Genomic DNA, 8,998 nt, shown 5'->3' on the forward strand with positions numbered 1-8,998 from the left:
TGAATGATTTATTTTTAATTTTATTTATGAGTCACAAAATGCAGCTTCATTTTTAAAATGAAAAAGCATTTTATTAATACTAATAATTTTAATTTTAGTATTAGGACACATTTGCTTCCATACATTAACTCTATGTACTCTATGTACTGGTTTTTCTTTCCTATAGAAATTAGTCCTTGCTCAGTGGTTCTGTGTTTCTCTGTCTAGTTGCTCACATCTCAAATCTCAGCCAGTCGTGGCAAATGGCATCTACTACTGAGACTGGTTCGGGCCTGCCTTAAGGTTTCTTCTTGTTAAAAAGGAGTGTTTCTTCTTCATTATCGCCACATGCTTGCTCAGGATGACAGATTGCTGCAAAGTCAATCGGCTGATGCAATCATCTTGGCGTTTTCAGACAACATATTGCTAATTAATTCAATTCAATTCAGTTTATTTATATAGCGCCAATTCACAACACATGTTGTCTCAAGGCACTTCACAACAGTCAGGTTCATACATTCCAATTAATCGTAACCATTGAACAGTGCAGTCAGATTGAGTTATTTATTCAAATTGGATAAAAAGTTTTTCTATCTAAGGAAACCCAGCAGATTGCATCCAGTCAGTGACTTGCAGCATTCACTCCTCCTGGATGAGCATGTAGAGACAGTGAACAGTCACTGGCGTTGACTTTGCAGCAATCCCTCATACTGAGCATGCATGTAGCGACAGTGGAGAGGAAAAACTCCCTTTTAACAGGAAGAAACCTCCAGCAGAACCAGAACCTGGCTCAGTGTGAGCGGCCATCTGCCACGACCGACTGGGGGTTTTAGAGAACAGAGCAGAGACACAAAGAGAACAAAGAAGCACTGATCCAGGAGTCCTTTCTATGGGAAGGAAAAGTAAATGTTAATGGATGTAGCTCCTTTAGTCATTTCACCTAGAAAGAAAGAACAGATAAACTCACAGCCAGTTTTCAAGGTTAGAGTCTGAAAGAGAGCACATACAGTTAGTTACAGTTAAGCTCAGTCAATCGCCATGTCTAAGAGAGAGAAAGGGTTAAACACTGAAAGACAGGGCTATGTGGATCATCGGTAGAGGGTGAGCATTAAGTTGTTGCCAGCAGAAGCTTGGACGATGCCCCTCTCCAGAAAGGTGTCACAGGTAGACACAGAGTCAGGCCAGGTGTAGCTTCTAGGAAGAGAAAAGAGAGAGAAAAAGGTTAAAAGCTGAAATAACAGCAAATAATGCAAAATTGGAGAGTAGTGTGAGAATGTAGCAAAGGGGGTGAAAGTGGTCATTATGTCCTCCAGCAGCCTAACCCTATAGCAGCATAACTACACAGATAGCTCAGGATAAACTAAGCCACTCTAACTATAAGCTTTATTAAAAAGGAAAGTTTTAAGCCTAGACTTAAAAGTAGACAGTTTGTCCATCTAGAGCCCACTGATGGTCATTGTTATACTAAAAACCACAAGGATTGGGGATACCTCTCTCTGTCAGACTGATTATAACCCTTGGAAAAGAGAAGGGGTCATACAAGTAGCAGAAATGGAGGGTGTGTTTGCACCTCAACCATAACTGAGCCGGTTTAGTATTAGCATTTTGTGATGATATTAATGCAAATGTACTGTCTTATAACTAAAGTGAAATTAATCGTTTGCAATTGGAACTGAATCTGACTGGATTGTAGAAGAATTAATTGTATTTGTGTCAGCTGAATTTGGACAGTAAAACTAGACATGGATTTGACCTGTATGTTTTGTAAAGTACATTAAGATGGCATTTGTTGTAGATTAGCCATATGTACAGTAAAAATACAGTCCTGAACTGAATTTATTGCAAATATTTCCGCATATGTGAATCAATGCAGGGATACATTGAAAGTGAAAAGGAGAGCTGGGGACTAATTTAATTTTCACCTTTACACAGAGCACATTGTTGTGAGAATATGCTGTCAATTTCCATTTGTAATGACATATGGATGCCAAAGCTTTCAGCTGAGATTAGAAATTATTCAATCAGACACACCAGCTAGCACAGACCACAGAGTGTCGATATGTATGGGAGTGGTTAGAATGAAATGACAAGGGGTGAACTGTTCAGCTAAAAATCTGCTGTTTTTTGGCACGTTGAATATTGTCCATATTTGTATACTTAAAAGCCTTTTTCATTTAGAATTTAAATTAATTCTGCACTTTTTTCAAGGTTGGGTTCTAACATAAATCTCTTTGCAGCCATTTGTCCAACACCACATGGTTTTGTCACATGCTTCAGAAAGTAACTCCAGCTGACCTTCCAAATTTACAAACAAATTTGGAATGAGCTTCGAAATGCCACTAAAACATTAAATGTGCATCATCTGCATTTTCACTAACTGGTTTGTAGCCAAAAAGCCAGCATGAATAGTTTTATCAGGAAAAAAAGCAAGCTTCATAAATCAGTCAACCACTAAGCCTAATAAAAAGCCTCTCTCTGTCTTCATCACTTGCTGCATCTCATTAATAATTGAAACATACTAACCAGTGATTAAATAAATAGCTCTCAGCATAAATAACTGATGTGCATCCATTTTATAAATATATGTCTGTTATCTTTAAATAAGTTTAGAATTTAAAGTGAAGATGAATAATCAGAAAAAATATATAATGTAGTATTAGTTCAATGGACAAAGAGAGTTGTTATTTAAATTTTACACAAATAGGAGTTTATTCCATTTTATGAGGTATAATTAGGGTTTAAAAAGCGGCATTTTACACCAAACTATTATTATACTAAACCGTTTTGGTTAATGACAAAACATAAGTACAGTCCCTGGTAAAAAGTTTAATTTTTTCATATTTTCTTGTTATAACCACAAATCCTAGCATTGGAATTTTATGTGACAGATCAACACATATAACTTGATAATTGTGAAGTAGAAGGAAAATGATGCATGGTTTACAAAACGTTTTCATATTCACATTGATTTTGGCCTGAACGTCAACTGAACCATTCTACCACGTGTGTACTGTGACTTAAGCCACTCCACAGTGGTTTTGGCTGTATATTTAGGGCAGTTGTCCTACTGGAAGGAAAGCAGCAAACTCTAACCCTAAGTATGATGCTGCCACCACCATGTTTCACCATGGTAATGGTGTGTGTAATGGTGGCTAATGTACTGTTTAGTTTTCCACCACACACCAGTATCTGCATAAAGGCCAGACCGTTCTGTTTTGGTCTCATCCAACCAGAGCACCACCTTCAACATGTTTGCTGTGTGTTATTATCTGTTGTTGAAATTTGAATTAATCTTTGCACTGATCCTGAATAAATGAAAGAGTTCTTATACAGACATCTTCTCATGCTTATGAAACTGGTTTTAATATAATGTATTGTAGCTCAATATCACAACGTTTATTTATGAATATTTAAAGAAATTGATACAACACATACAGGTCCTTCTCAAAATATTAGCATATTGTGATAAAGTTCATTATTTTCCACAATGTCATGATGAAAATTTAACATTTATATATTTTAGATTCATTGCACACTAACTGAAATATTTCAGGTCTTTTATTGTCTTAATACAGATGATTTTGGCATACAGCTCATGAAAACCCAAAATTCCTATCTCACAAAATTAGCATATCATTAAAAGGGTCTCTAAACGAGCTATGAACCTAATCATCTGAATCAACGAGTTAACTCTAAACACCTGCAAAAGATTCCTGAGGCCTTTAAAACTCCCAGCCTGGTTCATCACTCAAAACCCCAATCATGGGTAAGACTGCCGACCTGACTGCTGTCCAGAAGGCCACTATTGACACCCTCAAGCAAGAGGGTAAGACACAGAAAGAAATTTCTGAACGAATAGGCTGTTCCCAGAGTGCTGTATCAAGGCACCTCAGTGGGAAGTCTGTGGGAAGGAAAAAGTGTGGCAGAAAACGCTGCACAACGAGAAGAGGTGACCGGACACTGAGGAAGATTGTGGAGAAGGGCCGATTCCAGACCTTGGGGGACCTGTGGAAGCAGTGGACTGAGTCTGGAGTAGAAACATCCAGAGCCACCGTGCCCAGGGTGTGCAGGAAATGGGCAGAAGCGCCTGACCTGGGCTACAAAGAAGCAGCACTGGACTGTTGCTCAGTGGTCCAAAGTACTTTTTTCGGATGAAAGCAAATTCTGAAGTCATTCGGAAATCAAGGTGCCAGAGTCTGGAGGAAGACTGGGGAGAAAGAAATGCCAAAATGCCAGAAGTCCAGTGTCAAGTACCCACAGTCAGTGATGGTCTGGGGTGCCGTGTCAGCTGCTGGTGTTGGTCCACTGTGTTTTATCAAGGGCAGGGTCAATGCAGCTAGCTATCAGGAGATTTTGGAGCACTTCATGCTTCCATCTGCTGAAAAGCTTTATGGAGATGAAGATTTCATTTTTCAGCACGACCTGGCACCTGCTCACAGTGCCAAAACCACTGGTAAATGGTTTACTGACCATGGTATCACTGTGCTCAATTGGCCTGCCAACTCTCCTGACCTGAACCCCATAGAGAATCTGTGGGATATTGTGAAGAGAACGTTGAGAGACTCAAGACCCAACACTCTGGATGAGCTAAAGGCCGCTATCGAAGCATCCTGGGCCTCCATAAGACCTCAGCAGTGCCACAGGCTGATTGCCTCCATGCCACGCCGCATTGAAGCAGTCATTTCTGCCAAAGGATTCCTGACCAAGTATTGAGTGCATAACTGTACATGATTATTTGGAGGTTGACGTTTTTTGTATTAAAAACACTTTTCTTTTATTGGTCGGATGAAATATGCTAATTTTGTGAGATAGGAATTTTAGGTTTTCATGAGCTGTATGCCAAAATCATCCGTATTAAGACAATAAAAAACCTGAAATATTTCAGTTAGTGTGCAATGAATCTAAAATATATGAATGTTAAATTTTCATCATGACATTATGGAAAATAATGAACTTTATCACAATATGCTAATATTTTGAGAAGGACCTGTATTCTCTAAATTCTGGAGGTTGAACTGTGAAGAAACACCACAGTGAGTTGGCAGCAAAGTTCAGCTCTTAATGTTTAATTGTATTGATAAGCAACCAGATTTTTGCAATTCACTGTACATAGTATTGTATTTTGAGCCAAAGAAGCTTATTGAATTTGGCTGTCTGGAGGTTCATACTTTAATTGGGTTCAAAAGTTGATCTAGCTGAGCGGCCTCTCTTGCTTTTATGTCCACTTGAATGATGGTGATAGTAAGAGTGTGTGCCCCCTGCAGATGGCCATACTTCAGCTGCAGCAGAATTTCAGCCAGATCATCTCCCTCCCTCTCTTGCCATCAGCTGTGATTACTTTGGTAAAACAGCTCAGCGTCGCAGAGAACCAATTTTCCTAATGCACAGCCTTCACGCACATACACAGCATGGTTATTGATGAGGTAAATGGGGAGGGGGGCAACAAGGGGCACACATACGGCTGGGAAAAAGAGAGAAAGAGAGAAGGGGATAGTATGAGATGAGTTGGATGTGGACAAAGACAGGGACAGCAAGAGAAAAACGGAGAGGGAAGAGATGGAATGAAGGAAGAGAGGGAGAAGAGGGCCTGGCGAAGATATGGACAGCCAGACATGTAAACTGCGTTCTGAAAGTGGTGCAGGACGTCCAGTTAAAGAGGTAATAAAGCGGATGACATAGAGAGGGAGACAAGGAAGGGGGGGGGGGTGAAGGAAGGAAGGAATACTAATATGGTGTATTTTCAGTGTGGAGGATGAAGTATTCAGGGTACATGAAGAGAGGATGAGACGGTGAAGAAACGGGACAGGAAGTAAAAGTTCCTTTGGGATGCCTTTACCTACTTTTAGCTGGTGTCAAGGGCTAAAGGAGGATATCAAGAAGAAAGACAGCGTATCGGTCAGAAGATGCTCCAAAGATAAGAAGCAAAGTGAGAAATCTCTCTCCTGCTGCTCCGGCTAGACCTAGGACAGTTTTAGATGTAGTTTCTGCAAATATGTGGTCTCCACAATCACAGGATCAAGGTGATAAATGAAGACAGTCTGTGTTGGCTTTATGAACAAATGTCAATCCGAAAACATTCTGCAAAAAGGAAACAACACAGCAAGCCGTTTTCAGTATTCCAGTGTGCTTGTCCAGGATCAGCACTCTTCTGGCGGTTTCTCTGCAGTTTCTGTCAGGAATATTTATGAAACCATTTGAACGCATTTGGTTTTGAAGAGATGGCTTTGGAGAAAGAGGCTGGGAAATTCTACTCAACAGACGGTATTATAAACACAGATTTCAAAGGAAGAGCATTTTTACACCTATAAAAGCTCTGCAGAGTTGTGCAACAGTGCCACGACCTCTATAGGATTCCTTTTCACCTAAGATTTTTCCAAGATTTTCCATTTCATCCTACAGGAACTTCTCTTGACAATGTTTTTAAAGATGAAACCTTTATCAAAGAGCTGATTATCACTAGGAATTTCTAATGTGAGAATCTGTATCCACAAAACTTTCCCTTGAGGGACACATCTCCAGACCAACATTTTGGTAAAGAAATATTGAGGCTTCTTTCAGTGATAGAACGTCTGTCAAAAGTCTCAATTCCTGAAGTGTATGTCTTGTCATTGAGTTATGCATCTTCACCTGGAAAATATACAGACTTCTTCTAAACATCTTGTGGGACTTTCTACAGTCTGTGGATTTAAATTAGAGATTTTGTTTTTCTGTATAATTTCTGAAGTTTTTACATCAACCTCAGCTTTTCTCAGTAAATAGAGACCTCTGTATGCTTGTATGCCAGGAGGACCACATTCCTTTCCATGAATGTCCAGCATCCACTCTATGATGCATCTCTTTTTAACCAGAAATAGGTCTTTTTTGTCAAATGTACAGTCTCACTTATAGAAATTAAGAAGGATTCCTTAAGGGACGTGTGACTTATTTTATTTTTTTAATTCCTTCATAACTCGGTAAAATACGTCCTCACTTCGTGTTGATCATCTACAACCAGGCTGGCAGTGGTTGCAGCATGGGACTCAGCTGCTTTAAGTCTTGGAAATATGACAGCACGGGCCACAAAGGTAAGAGACACATATACAGTCTATTAGCACATTACTTCCCGATCCCTCCCAAACTCCAGCTGCATGTGTTTCATCCGACAGGGAGACATGTTAGATGCTTAGATTCTCGCTGAGGTGACAAACTGTGTGTCCTGTCATACGTGTGTACATTGACATTGAGAGGAACAGAAAGCTAAGGATGATGGGAAATGATGAGAACGAGGACATTGTGTAAATGAGTGAAGGCAATGAGGTCGTATAAAGGTTAAATGTACTGTGAAAAAGGGGTTTGCCCTTTACAGATTTTTTTTGTTTTTGCTTTTATGTCAAACTTACTTCCTTCAGACCAACAAACATGTTTAATATCAAACCAAGATAACCTAGAAGATACAAAATGCAGTTTTCAAATAATGATTTTATTAGTTAAGTGGAAAAAGCTAATCAAACTGACCTGGACTTATGTAAAACAGTAATTTTGTTAAATCATGAATTCAATATATTTACCACATTTCAGTTCGGTTTCTCTAGCCACAACCATGCCTGATTACTGCCAGAACTGTAGAATCCAAAAATCACTCACAAAGGTTGAACGTGTCTAACAATATGAAGTAGGCTAAAAGATCTCAAAAAGCAGTGCATCATGCCCTGATCTAAAACAATTCAAGAACAATGAGACATCCATAAGTCTGGAGAGGGTTGCAAAGCCAACAGCCCAACAGTGAGAACCGTTGTTCATAAATGGAGAAAACAACGTTGAAGTGGCCCTGAGAAAGGCTACAAATAGTTGAACAGTATCTTCAACAATAACTATCTAGTCTACCAGCTGTCAAAAATGCAATCAATATTTTCTCCCAAAATACCAGGTGTTGATGATGAAAACCAACTTGCTCTTTAACAAGCTGAATAACAAACCTATGTGAGGTTTAAATGTAGACACAATTTGATTTAATTCTTGACATTAGCTTTATTTGTTCTGGTAAAAGCCAGAAAACTAAAACTAAGCATGATGAATTTAGTTTAATTTAACAATAACCATATTTAGTCATTAATTGAGTTTCTACAGATAATAAAATGCAGTGTTATGCTGGTTAAATGAAGATTGCTTTTTAGCCAGAATGCCAGCTAAATACAATTAAGCCCAAAATTATTCATAACTCTGGCAAACTTTGGATCAAAGTAATCTTTTAATTTTACCAATATGTTTCTTCTGTCTGGAAATAATTTGATTATCAGTGGAGGGAGCTAAACATTAGGGTGATGGCAACTAGGCCTTCCAGCCTAGCATGGGCCCCTTTTGAAGAGAAATATTCCAAATATTAGTGGAAACATGCACAAAGCAGCTCAGCAGTTAAAACACGCTGTATTGAGGTAATGTCAGTAAAGCAAAAGAGTTTCCCATCAGAAATTTGTAAATAACGTTTTAATAAAAAACAAGTTTATTTTTTAAAGGGCAATTGTACAATCTAAATAACTTGAACTTAGCTAAAGCAAGCTAAATTTAAAGGATGGGGCTAAATAGAACATGACAACTTTATTAACGACATTTATTTATTTAGTAGCTGACATTAATTTGTTTGTAAAGGTGGTGAACACAGTCAGCTGATGATTAAAGAATAAAAAAGTGGAGTCATCCAGTAAAATTTCCTAAAACTAACCTGAATGAATATTAACTTGAATTCCTGGACAGGAATTCCTCATTCAGGATCCAGTAGCTGTTCAGTGATATTAGAGGAAGTATCAGGGAACATTAGGCCTATGATATATTTACCAAAGTCACTGGATAAAACCTGGCAGGTACTTCAAATTATATGCAATGCATTGTTTCATGTCACATTTTAAAACCAAACTTCTTCGGATTGACATACTGTCATTAGCTTGGCAGTGTAAACATTTTACTTCTAATCATTATTATGTTAAATACCAGGTAGGAGGACTTCATTTATAATGATCCCCACTGAAAGGACAATATATTGAGT

The sequence above is a fragment of the Girardinichthys multiradiatus genome, chromosome 11 (assembly GCF_021462225.1).
Source record: "Girardinichthys multiradiatus isolate DD_20200921_A chromosome 11, DD_fGirMul_XY1, whole genome shotgun sequence".
Lineage (NCBI taxonomy): Eukaryota > Metazoa > Chordata > Actinopteri > Cyprinodontiformes > Goodeidae > Girardinichthys > Girardinichthys multiradiatus.